Below are 12,145 nucleotides of genomic sequence, written 5' to 3' on the forward strand. Positions count from 1 at the left end.
AATACAATGAAGATGCGAAAGCGCAAGAATAAGAAAAGGAAACGGCAACGGCAAAAACAGAAACTGCAGCAAATGAAGAAAGGAATCAAGTTTTTAGCCTCAACTTCAGCTCGGTTCCTACTTCAAAACTTCAAGTTTGTTTGGCCAATTAAAATTGTGAAATATATTTGTCACGCCGACTCCTTCTCCTCCCATCGCTTTTGTCTCCGCCCCGCTTTTAATAAGCAAATGCAAATGTCGCCTGCTGCCTGCTGCCTGCTGCTAAATAAATGGCCAAATTGATTTATGTTGCGAGTTATGGGCGGAGAAACCAAAGGCACTCAAACACAGTTGGCTTTTTCTCTTCTCCAGAGGGATTATGGCAGGCACTCGGGGATTGGAGGACCATGGAACCGCGTCTCTGGAGTTAGCGAACCTACTGAACATTACCTGTAGTAGAAGCATCAGCTTACAACTTTAAATTAGCCCAGCTTCTTGAGCTAAAAGAGGCGGCAAGACAGAACATATTTTTCAGCTGAATGAAGTGAGCTGGAACGGAATCAAGTATAGGGCTTATATAACACCATGGCCCGCTCCTCCGGAAAACTATCTTTCCGCCCCTGTTTACCACCTCGACCGCTGCCTTTACCATTTTTTCTACAATTTTCTCTGGACTAGATAAATGCCGTCTGTGTGTGTTCTTATTTATGTTCCCTGGCTCGTGATGGTTTCCGCATTTCTATGTGTTCGTGTGCCGTCCACATCTTTATTAAAGAGACGGCCGTAGTTTTTAATAAAAATTCATCTAACCCTCGCCAGGCAAAACTTCATCGTTTCCATTTTACTCTCCTTTCTTCATTTGGGGTGAATGTGTGGGTTCACCTAATTTATGTACTACGACAGTGGGTGGCGGCTTGGCGGGTGCCTCCTAATAGTTTTTAACTTAAATGGGGAGTGGGCGGGCAGGGAGACATGGTGTACCTTGGCCAAAAAGGACGTAGGCGGATCTCTGATGACGACAAAGACGCCGAGGACAATGTTTCTCCATCAGGCATCTCCGCCCCGAACTATCTCCCACTGCCCCGGCCATTCCTCCATTCTTTTCCTCTCTTTTTTCGTGGCGTCTTGGAGGCGGCTTCTTTTTGGACCACAAGCAGGCTATTGAGTCGTGTATCTTGGCAGCATCTCACTTAGTCCTTGCCGCCCAACGGCCCATCAACCCATCAGCCCTTCAGACCATCTGACCTCAGCCCAACACCACCCAGCTCCTTATGGTAGATGGCTTATTTTATCTGTCTGACTCTCGGGCTGTGGTGATGGCGGTGGTGAAGGCAGTGGTGGTTCCCCATTCGTGTGTCGATATTTTATTTTTATTTGAAAAAATCAATTTATGGGCTCTTTTGCAATAAACGATTTCTCTTTTATTTGTCTTCCCCGGCGTCGTTCGATGTCGCTGCTCGTTGTTCTTGGGCTCCTTTTGCTTTATGGGCGCATATCCTTATAATATTTTCTATAGTTGTCATCGCTTCAGCTACGGCATCTCGTCCCCAGGACCCCCGGCCTCCATTATTCATTGTATGCCGCCATATAGCACCCCCTCTGTGTACGTGTATACATAAGTGTGTGTGGGCCCGATTCATTTTTTACCCTATGAGATAATAAAGGAGCAGCAGCAAAAATGGGGCGCAAGAAGTTTGCTTTGCCTCCAAGAAAAATGACCCTCAAAAAATGGGTATACATGGCATGGTGTTGGGGTTTTGGCGCTGAGGTTGGGGTTGGGGCTCGGGACATACTGAAAGGAGACGGCCTGGCCAAGGAGAGCAAATGCATTTTACTTGGAAGGCTTTTGACCAGGTCCTACCCCCCGAGGCAAACGCAAAACACATTAGAAAAAATTCACTTGGGGCAACTATTTGCATATGAAGACAGCTGAGTGCAACGGGGCGGATGATTGATAAATGAAGAAGTCGGGCGGGCACAAAATTGAGGAGGAGGACAGCAGATTTGCAAAACGAAGGAGTTGAGAAAGTATGCGAAGTCTAGCAGCGGAAATCGGGGAGCTTTACAGATGGGAAATAGTAAAAATAATAATATTATTATTGGTAATAGTAAAAATTAGAATTAAATACAAAAATTATACAAATATCAAAAGTCAAACAGGTGAGCTCAAAAATAAATAAAATGGTAAATGGTCTGATCTTACGTCCAGGAAATGAGAACTTCGTTTTTGGTCTTCCTGCATTTTTTTCGTCTCCACAATTTATTTGCTGTAGAAAACGATTTATAGATTCCCCTATGCCTTCGTTCCCTATCTCAATTCGTGCCGTTTCCATGGAATCCTTTTATAATCTATTGCCTGTTTTTCCTCCCCTTTGCCAGACATCTTTTGTATAATTTAAGGCCCTGCTCAGCTCGCTTTTCCTTCGCCCCTTCGCATTGGCCAGCGTGCCAGTGAAAAATTTAAATCGCGCATACGCCGCATTGTCCATTATTTCCCCTTGCAACTCCTCCCCCAAATCACCCTCTTTGCGCTTTGTTTGTACTCCATATTTCTGGGGCTTCCCCACCAGCCTCCTGGAGAGCTGGATAACTAGACTTGGCGATAGTTTCGGTGGCTGTGTCTCACTTTGTTGGATTTTTATTGTGGCTTTTTATGCGCCGTACACAAGTTTTTATTCCGTTCTTTATACTTTGCGCCAGCGCAACTTTCCTTTTATTTATTTCCTGCCTTGCAAGTGCCTGCCACGCCCCATTCGAAATGGAAATGTTCTCAGCCATTTTATATTGTGTTTAATACATTTTAAAGGCACTGGCTTGGAGGGGCGGGGCGGCGAATGGCTTTCAATGAAAAATATCCAGCAATCAAAAAAATTACACACATTTTTTTTCGCCATTCCCGATAATTTATGAACTTGTCAAATGTGTCTTAGTTCACCCACCCACCAGCCATTCGCTGTGCGAAATTTATTCATGCCTCTGCCGTTGGAAAAAGAGTTTTATTTATTGAGATCGTGGTGGGCAAAAAGCCGGGAGTTTAACTTTATGCGAGACACAAAACCAAATGCATTCCGTGCAAACCAAGCTGCAGCCCCCTTGAACACCACATATGGCAATTATTTGTGTGTGCTGCCGACGGCCCTGCCCTGCTTCCCCTCTTTGGGGCACAAATTTACAATTTGTTTGGACAAAGCCAAAAAAGTTCAGCAGAATCGCTCTGATGTCGGGACAAAGGAAAATTGTTGATATAAAGCGCGAAACGGGCTCAAAGGAAACCTGCAGATCTTTAAGGCCAGCTTGAAAAAAAGCTAGGCAGAATAATATCATTTAAATACAAATATAATTTCCGTCTTAAGCCATTGCTTAAATGCAAATGAAGAATTACGAAATGGCTTTTCATATTCTTCTTATCTTCCAAAAATAGTTATGTCTGCGCTGTATTTCCTTTCAGCATTTACTTGAGTACTTAGTTCTTCCTTCACAAGAAGTATTGTGAATATTTACACCACTGCAATTGTGGTACTAATATTTTTCCTATTTGTCAGCTTAGTTTGGGCAATGAGGTTAATCCAATTTGAGTTGTCGCTTTTCCATTTTCGCGCTTCATAAACCGAATTTCGTTTCTATTTTCGTCGGTTCTTCCATTTTTTCCTCGAATTCCCATTTTGATTTCCATTTGGAACGCCCGACAACAACGAACAATGAACTGGGCCCCTTTCACCCCCGCTGACATATTTGTGATCTATCAAAAAGCAATTCACTCAACCGAACCATCAGCATTCATTCGGATTCACCTCCCCTGCCGCCCCTCAGCCGTTCAGCCGCTCAGCCGCCCAGCCATCCATCAATCAATCAATCATTATGCTCATAAAAATTAGCAACATCTAGCGGTAAACGGGAACAAATGAAATGCCGCCTCAAGCCGCAAAAATGTTTGCATTAAAATTAATTACAGAGGCAATCGCAGCCCAGAAATCTACGGCTGATGAATACAAATTGTGTGGGCGTTGTGAAATATGGAAGCGCATTAAAAGGGTTGTGGCATCCCACGGGGCGTATGCGCAACGCCCTTCGGAGGCCATTACAACTCAAAATCCATCAGCACCCACTGCCACGCCCCCGGGAAGTGGGACACATGCTGCAGACTTTGAAAGGTGTTTTCCCAGTGGACAAATTGGAGGGCAAACAAGGAGAAACCCGAGCTGCCGGGTCGAATGGCGTATGGTCCTTCTCCATAAGGCAACTTCTCTAGGACTCAGAGTGGAAAATAAAAAAAAATAAAAGTTTAATGTAAGGTAGGGCACACATTTATAAAATGAAATTTAAAACAGTGAAAATACCAGATGCATTCAGGTCCTCACACTCAAATAATTTCCAGCCGCCAGCAAAAACATATTGGAGGTATCAAAATGAAGTTGGGAAATAAAGTTGCTCCCAAGAAGTGCAATTGAGTGCTCATAGAATCCATAAACTCACAAATCAGCCAATCTTATTTAATTTATCGGTGGGGCCACTTCGTTCCTGGAATTCGCCACGAATCTTCAACGAAATGTGTTGTGCTCGAGAGAGGGGGTTTTTTATTGTATTTATTGCCGCCCGAGACAAGTGAGGAACATGTGACGGGCGGCGGAGTGGGAGGTGGGAGGTGGGAGGTGGGAAAAGGGGGCGTGGAGCTGTCGGAAAATCTTACAAGCCGCCGAGTGACAAGGCAAGGGAAAACATGTCTGGAATGTTTGCTTTATAAACGAACTTTTTTATTGCCCGCAAAGGGTTGGGGCAAAACAATGCATTTTGAAATGCTGGATCGCGTCCTATTTTTATTTTAATTTTTTATTTTTTAAACTCTCAGATTTTGTGGATGTTTTTATACGTTCTTGTGTGACACTTCGGCTGGCTGGCCGAGGAAAAACCTCCCGCGGCTCCTCATTTCCTGTCTCGTATTTGTTTGTTTTCCGCCCCCTTGGAAGTTTTTTCCCAGCTCCTTCGAACTCTTTGATTTGATTAGTGCTAAGCCCGCGCCATCCTTCGTCTGATTGCTCTATGAATGAATCCCCATGAATGGCCACAAAGAAGAGGAACCGTCCCCCTTCTATATTTTCCTCCATTTTTCAGCTTTGAAATTGGTTTGGCTTCGTCAGCGATTTTTCGCACATATATGAAGCGATACATACGAGTATATAAAGATATGTGCTCGATGCTGACTCTGATTCTGGAATTAGCTTGTTTCCTGAGCTGTCGCACATGTGCCACGAATTTTCAGCTCCCAAATTGAGTTACGAAAGTGGAATGATGTTAATGAAGCGCCGTGTGCTGTTCGGCATGTGGGAAAATGTTTGATTTTTCACTTATATTTCTCCAAAAAGAACTTCACGTCCCTTCGGCTATTTTCTACTTTGTGCTTTCACAGCTGCTACTGCAATTTTTTGATTCTTCGACGATGGCAGGAAAAAATTAAAGAGCTTGAATTTGGGAAGCATTTTTAATTTTTCTTAATTATTTGTGCTCTCTAGCACCGATTATTTTAATATTAAATTTAATTTAATTTGAGTTCAGAAGGTACTTTGAATTTATTTTTACTTTGCTCCCAGTTACTCGGAAACTTTGCCCAAATCTCAGCCGCTCTCAACTCTAACAGGCACTTTTCACTTCTTCCGGTCATTAGACACCCATTAGTCAGCGTAATACCCGCGATGATCTATGCCAATCTATTCCGAAAATCTTTTTTCGGGGCCCTCTGTTCAATCTACCGCACAGTTGCGACTCATTAAGAAATCATTTTTCACAGGAGCCAAACAAACAAACGAGCGGCAACAACAAACAAATAGAGACAATTTGAAGGGAGAGACCGGCGACCAGAAAAAAGAAAAATCATTTGTCTAAGAATAGAAACTAAGGGGCACAGGCACTTGTTGAAAATACAACGAGCGAGAGGCAAGATAGCTAGATGGCAGGCGATGCCATGACCTCTCGCACATTTCCAGAAAATCCCTCCCCCACGCATATCTTGAATTCACTACAAATAATCCCGCAGATCTTCGGGAATTTCAGTGTATTTACCTTGGTTTCTTTTCGGCTGCCCCTACGATTGATGATCCATTTGGCTAGCCGTTCTTCTGGCTGTTGGATGTAAATCGATAATTTATTGATATCTACTTAATTGGAACGCGAACTAAACGGCGATTTTAAAGAAATTTAGTTATAGAGTATTCAATGGGTTAATGGTTGTTCGCGATGGAGCCACCACACACTTTCCGCACTTTGATCTGTTTTTTTTTTTATATTGGTTCACTTGCTTTTTTCCGTGTTTGTTTTTTGACTTTGTCCATTGATTTTTCCTGCCCTTGGTTTTTGTGTAATTATTCGCTTGTTTAGTTTGGTTTTCCTTCTTTGTTAATAACTTAAATGCAATTTGTTCTAATTAATTTATATGATATGTTGAATTAATTGCATTTACTTTCGTAATATATTTGGACTCTATTTCAGTCTATTTGAGCTTTGTTTACTATTATTTAATTATTTATCAATTAGTTTATTAAGAATAAAGTTTTTTGAATTCGAATTTGAAAATATTTCAAATATAAGAAGATTCTCGTAATATCTTGAAGTTTTTCCTTAGTTTCTCTAGGCTTGTCTCTTACAAAAGGTCTTCGTGCTGAAATGAGAAAACGGAGGAGAAAGATAAGTAAGTAAGTTATTAAAGGTATTAAGGTATATTAAGGTATATAATGACGAGCTCTATTTAATTAGAGTTTTATCCGCTTAAGCTGAAAACTCCAAAATATTCTTCGTTTCTCATCCCTTTCGGTGGGTGATATTGTGAAAACTCCTTTAATCCGCCTGATTTTCTTCTTTTTGACCCAAAGACAATGAGGGAGACAGAAGGCAGAGCGCGAAAGAGAGGGCGCGAACGTTGGCGTTTTCCATTGAATTATGCTGCAATAAATTTCACCTCATAAGCCAATAATGACGAAAACTTTTGTGTTGCACATTTCGTGCCATGCGGCTGGCCTACTCCTGCCACTCCCCCTCTTCTTTTCCTTTTTTTCATTTTTTTAGCCTCATACCGCCCATACCGCCCATGCTCACCCCGTCTCGTTCGCACTCACTGGCTCTTCCTTTGCGCCGCCTGCCTGCATAACAATGTCCTACATTCCCAACACGTACCATCGACGAAAACAAAAAACAACAACAACTGCAACTTTGGATGCTATTTAACAAGCGAGTAAAGGGGCGTGGGCCCACCCATCCACAGACCCATTTTCCCGCCCATTCAGCGTGCGAGCGAGGCAGACAAATGCGAAAATTGCATACGAAACGTAACGAAAATGCAGAGCCCAAAGTTATTGAGACAGAAGAGTGGCGGAGAAGTGGAAAATCGGGCTTGTCAGACGTGGTTATATATAGATACATATATATATATGTATATATGTATAAGCCATATGCATATGGCCATATCTGTGTGCCTGTGCACAGAGCCGTATGCATATGCGGACCGTGATTAAAGCCAACTTAAAGCGTAACTGCAAAAAGGCGAGCGAAAAGTTGGTAAGAGATAGCGCAAAAGGAGCGGTAAGGAAAAGAAAGCAAATATCTGCAAATTGAAAAGGAGACTGGGAGAAAAAAGACTACTGAAATATATACACAACGGCACAAGATCAACAATTTGGTCACTTTAAACTGAGTTGTGCAGGGGCCTGGCCACACTAGGTGTCTAGTGTGGCCATACTTCTTCCAGAAACCGCTTGAGATTCCTCGTTTTTTATTCTTTGTATATTTCTTGAATTTCCTTCAAGGCATTCCAGATTTTTCACGTGAGGCCTCATCGGCAAGGTGACGGCATAATATATGCACACATCGCGCCTTCCACCGCCTTTTCGCCCATCATTCTCTTTCCCCAGCGTTGGACGTACGGTCTAGTACAGTTAAGTAGCTACTATATACGATGGGGCCAGCACAAACATTTCCGGGCTGCTTTCGTTTTCAAGACAAAGCCAAAAGTCCAACTCCTTCTCGGTCAACAAGGGGTTGGGGCCCGACTTGCCATCGTCGTCATCGCCAGCTCGGAATCTCGGTCACGGGGAGGAGTTCAGGGGGTGGGTTTTGGAGCTTTGTAGCTGGGCTTCTACGGTTCTTTGGTTCCCTGGTTCTCTGGTGGAGAAGAACTCTGGGCGACATAAATTGGCGGCGGTTCCATGTATGAAAAGGCATGCCATTAAATAAATATTGTGTAATGCGCTGTCTGTCCATGTCTCGCTTGTCTGGGGGAGCAGGGCCTAGTCTGGCCCGCAAACTATGTAATTAAATTGGGTGTTTTTACTTGTCTGATTTAGTTAGTTTTACCAATTTGCATATGGATCCGGACAAGGGAAGCAACCCCATTTGCGCGACCCTTTCACGCGGTTTTGGCCAGGTGAAATTCCCATTTGGACTTTTTGAAAGCCACTTGGTTAAGTTAATGGCGAGGATTTTAATTTGGGGATCTACTTTAAGTGGAAGCAGCAGATACATGGTTTAAAAACGTTATGGAAAAGTGTCACACTTTAGGTTAGTTGCCCTATTGCAACATTTTAAAATAGCTGTGGAATACTTTACGATTGTAAAACCTTGTGCGCACTATTTACATTTAATCTGTACTTTGGTGTTTTGTGCAGCCAATAGCTCTACGTTCCCTTGGTATACAAGTGTGTACCTACGTTGGGTAGTCTATTTTTAGCCAGACAATTTTTCATCTTCATTCAAGCACTTTAACTAAGTTAGTACATCGTTATGTACTCTCCTCTTTAGCCACCCAGTTTTCCTCGCTATTCATCGTCATCGCGAGGCACGCTTATTCACACTTATCGAAGCATACTTATGGGCGCAGGCGAGGCTTAAGTGCAACATTGTTGCTGTTGGCTTCCACGGAAGAAAAAGTTTAAAAACCAAACTATGGATAAAACTCCATGAAAAAATTATGATCTCTAGCTTTTGTCTCACAGGTAAGACTTCTAGTGAAAATGCATTAAAACTCCACAGTTTCATTATTATGACGAAAATAAAAACGTATAAATGAGAACAAATCGAACAAATCGAACAGCTTAACCTTTATAAATATTTATTGCTCACTGAAAGTGAAATATTAAAGTAAAATAATATTCATTTTTATTTTCTCCAAGTCCATCCCAGCTGGTGTCGTTGTTTGGCGAGTGTAAAATCAGTGTTTTTGTTGTTTTTTGTGCGCTGCCTCATTGCATTTTCGTTTTTGGGGGCATTCGCTTGATTATGTATATTTACCCTAACACATTGGGCGAAGGGTGCAGAAGGGGGTCGCTGGTAGTTGGCCTGTAATTGCTATTTACACTGCAACACAGATACTCACCAACACAGCCAGCGAAGATCCTGGCACATACACATGGCCACATGGTCGCACAGACAATTATGCTTGTGTGCCTGATTTGACGGCGATAGCAGCCCAGGCCAGAAACCAAATCAAAGCCAACAGCAAACAAATAAATACAAACACAAAGGAGGACCCACACACACATAGACACTCACACAGATACTCAGCAACACGACGAAGGCAGGAGGGAGTGAGCGAGAGAGAGGCCATGTGCAAGTATGTATGCAAACTTTTGCAATGGTTTAATGCGCGACCTAAAGACCGTTTAAACTGGGACAAATGAGGCCAGGCGCAGGACCCGAAAACCCAAAACTCAAAACCCAGAATCAACAATCCCGAGCGCAAATCCGCTGCTGAAACCCAGATCAACAACGAAGGGATATGTCGAGACGACAATAAAGGAAGTCACTTTTGTTTTCAGTCCACATTATTCGCCATTATGCAGTGGGCTGTATAAGGATTTTTCACCAGGCTTAAACCACAAAAAAGCAGATAACATATAGCGACAAATATGCGACACGTTCTTTCTTCGCTTATTATCCTTCCATCTGATTTTTTCGTCCAGTTTCTGTTTCCCTGCTCGTAAATTAGGTCAGGCGAGCAATAACAACCGAAAAGTCGACCCATTGATTACCAACAAAGTGGGAAAAAGCAATGCAATACTTTCCAAATACTCCTTACATTATCAATAATATTAATACGAAGAACAAGAGGAGAAAGATATTAAGAAATGTTTAAAGAAAGGGCTTAAAGTAAAGAAAAGCCTGTAAAGTGAAGAAATCATTGAAGCCATAAAAAGTTGGTAAAATTGAATTTATAATTTATCATTTAGAATACACTGATCACCCTTAGCCGGAACATTTTGATTGCGTTTGACAATGCCCCTTCTGCTCGCCTGACCAATTGATGATGCTGGCTCTGAGTAAATTTATTTCATTTTAATTTATTTATAATATTTTTTATCCATTTAGTTGTTCGTCGTTTTTTGAACATTTGTTATATTTGTTCTTCTGCCTTTGTTGTTCATTTCGTGTGCGAATAGTGTTTTTTTTACTTGCATGGCAATTTTCAGTTTATGGACATGATTTCCTCTGCGCTGGTGTTTCTGCTTATATAAATAAATAAAAAGATGCAAAAACGAAATTGAAATGAAATTTCATATGTCATTATATTGCACAATTATTCCAATTGTTTTTTTTCATTTCAACTTTGCTCTGCTTGCGTTTTTTACCCTATCAACTTTTTTGTTATTTTTGCATATTAAATGCGAGAGCGCCAACATTTGCATTAATTTTTTGTGGCCATTTTGATGTGACTGCTTTTTTCGCCCATATTGATGATTTAATATGGCAAAATGTGCGGAACCAATTCCGAAACATATCTGCATGGAAATGAAAAACGAAGGGGGAAAAAGCCCCTGACAATAATTATTTGCGATGGAGGAACCAAGTGGCCATTTCTTTGCGAGGCTGTGAATAATTTTACGATTGAGCATTAATGGATGTGACAGCATTGTTTTTAATATAAACGAATTGAACAAATAAAACGTGAAATCATGTTTTTAAATATAACGAAAATATGTTTGAGGCTAGATTGGCAATTATTTTGCTCAGCGAATGGGTGGTGCATTTGTGTTCAATGAAACAAATTTGACCGAAAAGACATTCAGTATTCGACGTAACATGTTAAAAATATATAACTGATTTTAATAGACTTCCTTTAAATTCTGTTAATTGTAATATTTTCTAAGTTCTTTAGGTATTTTTTAGCAATTTAATGAGATACCTAAGTTTTTTCTGAGATTACCCTTTATTGCTTTTGAGAATGGTTTCTCAAACTATATAGAATTTTCGCTTTGATCAGCGTAATAAATCTTTTAGGAATTTTCTCAATTTAATACCACACGGGCATTGCCAAAATTTTCTTTGCAGAGCTAAAAGTCGAAGCAATCGTATATTAAAGGCCGAAAGCCCTCTGAAGGTGGCCTAAGAGCGATCTGGACAATGAGAAGAGCCAGCGAGAGATGGCAATGCATCAAAATTATTAATAGACCGTTATGAAAAGCCCGTCGAGATCGCGAGAGATTTTTTTCCCGCTGCGGCTCGCTTGGTTCTCAATGAGCGATGGCCAGACAAAGATGCCGAAAGACATGAACAAATCATCAAATCAACCCGGCATTTATTTTAGAAAATATTGTAAGTTTTCCCCATTTCGCTCGAATGTTTTTGGTTTTGTTTATGTTTTTTAGCAGCGGCAGCTGACGGCAGAGATTGTTTATAAGCTTGCTTGACTTGTAAAGGAGATTTTTATACAGGCAAATAGTTTTAAATTAGTGTTTAAGATCATTTTTCCAGGCTTAATGGAGAGTTTAATTCAAATTAATTAGTAATTTATTATTATGAATTATTTTAACTTAAAATATAGTTTTGTCGCGTTTTTCTTAGTTACAAAAAGGTACATTTTACTAAAGACAACAAATATTTATATTCTATTATCAAAGTTAATTCGAAATATGTTCTTAAATGGTATAAGAATATCACTGTTGTTGAACAAGCACCAAGGAATTACTCAATAAAATCCAGCCAAAACAATTAAAGCCAATGAAAAATGTATACGATGAGCAATGTTTTTTTAAAGTATTTTCGGCATATTTAATTATTCATTTGCTATTATTAACAATAGATAAACAATTGGAGATTTAAAAGAAATCATTGCCTCATTCGCACTTGGTGATTGCTTATAACGGCGATGAAATTCCATTATTTGAATATTTCTGCCGTGGCGAAGCAA

The 12,145-nt window shown here is 40.8% G+C and overlaps 1 protein-coding gene across 3 annotated transcripts in view; it reads right to left on the reverse strand.

Annotated features, from left to right (window-relative positions):
* LOC108027540 (innexin shaking-B) overlaps positions 1-12,145 on the reverse strand; it is a 153,982-nt gene that overhangs the window by 137,674 nt on the left and 4,163 nt on the right. For all 3 annotated transcript variants that reach the window (XM_050890639.1, XM_050890640.1, XM_050890642.1), the window contains one exon: positions 6,034-6,628. The gene's annotated coding sequence lies outside the window, so the exon portion shown is untranslated. The remainder of the gene's footprint in view (positions 1-6,033; positions 6,629-12,145) is intronic.

This window comes from Drosophila biarmipes, chromosome X, assembly GCF_025231255.1.
Source record: "Drosophila biarmipes strain raj3 chromosome X, RU_DBia_V1.1, whole genome shotgun sequence".
Classification (NCBI taxonomy): Eukaryota; Metazoa; Arthropoda; class Insecta; order Diptera; family Drosophilidae; genus Drosophila; species Drosophila biarmipes.